Below are 5695 nucleotides of genomic sequence, written 5' to 3' on the forward strand. Positions count from 1 at the left end.
AAGTATCTGGAGAAAACTAAAACACATTAATTTAGGGCTTGAAATGTGCTTGTCAAAATGCATATGCTGAGGGACCTTTACATTCAAAGAAATGATGTTACTCTTATTCATATAGATTTGTCAAAGTGCTTTATTATATATAACTACATGAAATAATGTTCCAACAATAACGTTTCATCACCCTTGACAGCCAATGCTGAAAGGATAGTTGGAAAAAAGTTTTTGAATCTGCTGATGAAATATGACACGGAAATGAAATGCTGGCCACACTGGAGTCTGGAATGTTTTCAGATCAGAATGGAAACCTGGGACTAAGAAAAGAATAACTAAAGATATAGCAATTTTCTTTTACATTCTCCATGTTTAGGAGGAGTCACTGGCTCTTTTGTCTGTCTGTGAGTTTGTGTTCTGATTGGTTCATTTCATTTGGGTCTTCTTAATAACCAACTTCCACTTAGTCATTGGAAACATTTTTTAAATGCTTTGGATTTTATTTGGTTGTTAGAATGACAGAAAATGGGAACTCACATAGCCCTTGACAAGAATCCAGAGTTTCCACAAGGACTGAAGGGGGAGAAGGCTTTCCCCATGAGGGAAAATGATTCCATTCATTCATTCATTCATTCATTCATTCATTCATTCATTCAATGTGTGTTTGTTGAATATTGACAGAAGGAAGGAAGGGAGGGAGAGAGGGAGGGAGGGAAGGAGGGAAGGAGGTCTACAAGAGAATCCTTTGGACAATGCTTTCCAGGGAAAATATTTCCGTATAGAAATATAAAAGTGGGATGTTTTTCATGTGAATAAATTCACCCACACTGTTGTTACTTTATGTAGATTTTTGCACTTCCCTTTTTACTCAGAGTCTTGCAATTTTACTACGTGGGACAGGTATATTTCTAGGTTGGCAAGCATTGGGACTTAAGATAGTACTGAGATTTGGTGGGAAGAAGCAAGAAAATTAGTGCTGTGTATTTTTATCTTATTCTGAGCCTCAGAACTTCTATTTAGCTGAAGGACCACAAATTATGGTTTTGGGTTTTTATTTGGATCTAAATCGACATTTATTCTTTTCCTCTAAATAAAATAAATTTTACTTCCTAAGTTTTATCTGCAATGTGGTATCCTTCAAAGACGGTAGAAGGGAAACACATGAGAATCTAATGCTTTTAATCTATCAGGAACCTCTGTGCCCTGGGAGAGGTCTCTGAAGGATTAGTTTTAGACAAGCCATGGCCAAGTTCAGCTTCCAATGCTTCTCCAACTTTAATATGCATATAAATCACCTAGGACCAGAAAACATGAAGATTTCAACTCATCAGAATTGCCATTAGAGCCAGGCCTGTCCTTCCATATTTTAAGTCCACTATCCATATTTTAAGTAGAAAGAGCTCAAAGGACTTCCCACTGGTGGTAATAAAGGGAAAACAGTGTGTAATCTCTAAAATCTTTTCTTTTCTAAGAGTTTTTCTCAGACTGTTTAGAACAAATCTACTTTCCATAATCCCAAACAAAATTTTTTAAATATTTATTTTTTAAGAAGAGATCGTATCTGAAATCCCTCATATGTTTCCAGGAATAAAGAAACCTGATGTTTTTTGCCATAATAAATCTAATTAAACTTCAAGCTCCAGTAACTCTAATTATACACACTTAAAAGCTGTATATGGTTAGTATCTACTTTTGTTTATATATGTGTACTTACACATATATACATATGTTTATTATATATACACATATGTGTATTGTATATACACATTGTATATATTGTGTATTGCATATAAATATATTATGTATATATACAAATATACATACATATATGTACATTTATATGTACATCTATTTGTCCACAGCAGCTTTGACTCTCAGACTTTAAACTCTGGGGAACAGATTTTGTGCTTCTGATGATTTAGAATCATGGAAACACCAAACACAGGAGCTAAGAAGACACCTAGGGATCAGCTAGTTCCATGTTGTCCAAGTACGGCATAGCTACACCTGGGGCTAAGTGAGATGATTTTAGGTAAAATTTACACAAGCATTTTATAGTTTTTATATTTCTATATATATTTTAATACATAAAACATAGCTTATATATGAGGGAAAGATATAATTAGGTATACATGGCCCAGGATTTCATAGATTTATTAAAATCCACATAAATAATTGAGGATCTATTTTTGTTTTTAAAAATGTATCAGTGTATATACTTCCATTGTATTCTAATGTATAAAAATGCATTATCTTAAATTTTAAAAGTAAATTGTTAAAGGCTGGAGTTGTGGCTCAGCAGTAGAGTGCTCGCCTGGCATGTGTGAGGCTCTGGCTTCGATCCTCAGCACCATATAAAAATCAACAAATAAAACAAAGGTATTGTGTCCAACTACAACTAAAAAATAAATATTTTTAAAAAATTAATTGTTAAAAGAACAAATATATTAATATCATTATCATAGCACATACATATAGCAAAAATTGCAAGAACTGTTTACAGATAACTGAGGTTTCCAGAACTAGAATTAGATTTTAGTTCTAGAACTCACAGTTGATGAAACTGAAACATCAGCATGTTTCAAAGAACTTAAGGTACCATGGATCACAGGATGTGTCTTAATTTTTGAAGTGCTACTATATGAGGGAATCTAAGAAATAAATGAAATATGAAAGTAGGTTAACCAAAATCAGACATCTATAATTAAAAGTGGTTAAAGAGTAATTTCTTCTCTCAGGGCAGTTCTACTTCAATAGGTGATAAAGTGTTGATCTAAAGGAATAATATTCTCCTGATGGAACTTCAGGTACTACCTATGGCAGGTAGGTGGGTGGAATAGTTTCAGGCAGAAGACTTTCCCTGATAACACCCTTGTAGAGGACAACCTTTTCCCCTCTAAGATCTTCCCACCAGAGATCACCAGATCACTATCTGTAGGTGAGTTGGGTCTGTTACTTAGTGCAATGAGAGACTGAGAGTGGGATTTGGGTTCATGCTGCATGATTTTGAGGAGGGTTCGAAGAAGTGGGGCTGTACTCTGGATTATTAGATGCTGTCATAAAGCAAAGGCAATTCTGTGGTTTGGTATCTCTTATCTAGAAGGAGAAAGAAACAAAGGTGAGCTAATGCTGGGATTGGAAAGCAAACAGCATTCACTGCGGTCAACCAGGACAAGGGATGTTTGGTCATTTTTGTGGTTTGGACAATGTTCATGTTTTGGTCCATGTTCACAGGGGAGTCGTCTGGTCTTTGTCTTGATCCATCAGGAACAGAGAGCAAGTGGTCTGACCTGATGTTAGTGTTCTGTGAAATTGTGTCCAGCAGGAGAACAAGACCTAGCTGTGAGTTCAGGTCAACTCCTGGATGTTGGGGTTACTTTTCTTTTCACGCCTCCTCTATGCAACCTTCTCCTGAACCATCTTGTTCCATTTTGAAATTAAATGCTGGTTGTTAGTAAAAGGACAGCGAGTTGAGTTTTGCATTATGCTAATGAATTTAAGGCCCACCTTAAACTCTATGATGGCAGATGCTTTTAACTCTGAAAGTAATTGCCTTGCTATTTTATCTCTATAAAAGAATACAATCTTCAGCCACCCATAACAATATTGTACTCAGTGAAGGGCATAATCCAGGTGCTCATTGGTTAATCCTACCCCAGCCATGTCATACATATGAATATTTGTCCTACTGAAACTTGCTTGGGGTTTCTGTGCTTGGTCATTTGTGTTTACTGATGGTGGCAGAGAGAGAAGAGCATCTTAGAACTCTCTCTAGGTCCAGGATGCTAGCAGCCAGTGCTTTCCCAAAGCTAAAGGCACTCTTAACTAGAGACAAGTAGCAGGGAATGAAGGAGATTAGTGTTTCCCAAGAAGCTGAGGGCCAGGAGCTCCCTTTGGGGGTAGTGAAAACATTCTGGAATTAGATATTGGTCATAGTTGTGCAGTCTTGTGAATATATTAAAAACCACTGAATTGGACACTCAAAAGGGTGATTTACAGTATGTGAATTTTACCTCAATTTTTAAAAATTTCTAGAGGGAGTTAATAATAAGAGGGATCAGCTAATAATTCTCCAGAGAGACACTCTGAGTGGCCATGGTTGGATTTTTGTCTCCTAAATTGTGGAGTTTTTCTAGTTCTTTGGCATTATGGCGGTATTATGGAGTTTGATGTGATTGGCTTAGTAACAAAGGTACTAATGACAATGAAAGCTTTCTTCTCTAGATGAAGATGACTAATAGAATTAGTAATATAAGCAGCATTTTTAAGTCAGTCGTTGTGTTTTCAGAAAGGATTTGTACTCCTCTTCTAAAATATTTTGTCACTAATTCTGGTGGAAGTCTAATCAGAAGCACTCATAGAATTCATTCCTAAAAGGGTTTCTCTACAGGCCAAAAGAAAGCATATGCACAGCTGTGCGGTGCATATAAGGATGCTACCTTCTGTCAGGCCCTGGGCACACAGGATGGACTGGACACAGCCTGCAGCCAAGATCTTCCAGCGTCGTGGCACCACGGAGCTTTTTCCATCAGCTGGGTGAATGGGCTGGGCTGCATTTTTGTTGGTTGGCTTAAGCTAATACCCATCTGATTCTACGATAGTGAAAATTAAGACTGCAACTTGGAATCAAAAAAAGAAAAGATACCTTTATTTCTTATTTAGGTAAAAACTCTCAGAGAGGGACTCGGTCTTTTCTTAGGGACTTGGTCTTTTCTTAGGGACTTGTTGAATCCAGGGATAATGACTAGGATGGCATTTGAGCCAGGACAGACGACTGGGGCAGCTACCAGAGCTGCCTCTGGCCCAGGACCTGCTCTGCTCTGCCATTTTGTTTTTGTTTTGGTTCAGGGATTGAACCCAGGGGACCTTAACCACTGAGCGACCCCCCCAGCCCCCCCCCCCTTTTTTTTTAAGAGAGAAAGAGAGAATTTTTTAATAGATTTTGGCGGACACAACATCTTTGTTTGTATGTGGTGCTGAGGATTGAACCCAGGTCGCACACATGCCAGGTGAGTGCGCTACCGCTTGAGCCACATCCCCCGCCCACTCCCAGCCCTTTTTATTTTTTATGTTGAGACAGGGTGTTGCTAAGTAGCTTAAGGCCTCGTTAAGTTGTTGAGGCTGTCTTTGAACTTGAGATCCACCTGCTTCCAGCCTCCGCAGCTGCTAGCATTACACACAAGCATCTCTACACATCTCTACACCAGGCTCCGTCATTTTTTCTCTGGGAGGTATCACATCAAGTGGAATTCTCATGCAAAAAAGAGCTCCCCAGTAATTTCGGGCTTCCAAACATTTTAAAATGTGAGCACACCTTTTTTGAAAGAAACAAAAACATAAACTTCTGCATAACTATTGATTGATAAAATGCATAACCATAAATAGATCAAATAATTCAATAACACTTTAAAATGATTTTGTTTTTCAACAACTACACCATTATCTATATCCACAGGAAACAAAATAATAGCATTTACTCTGTTTAGACACTAATCCTCTCAACCATCAGATTTTCAAAGATTTGAAACTGCTATCCTACTTTGTGTTGGTGAGAAGGTGACAAACTCCCACACTCTGGATAGGATAGGAATTTGGTATGGTCTTTTTAGAAAGATATTGGGAAATATCTATCAAAATTTATAAATATATATATATATATATATATATATATATATATATATATATATATATATATTCTCTTTTA

The sequence above is a fragment of the Marmota marmota genome, unplaced genomic scaffold (assembly GCF_001458135.2).
Source record: "Marmota marmota marmota unplaced genomic scaffold, marMar, whole genome shotgun sequence".
Taxonomy (NCBI): domain Eukaryota; kingdom Metazoa; phylum Chordata; class Mammalia; order Rodentia; family Sciuridae; genus Marmota; species Marmota marmota.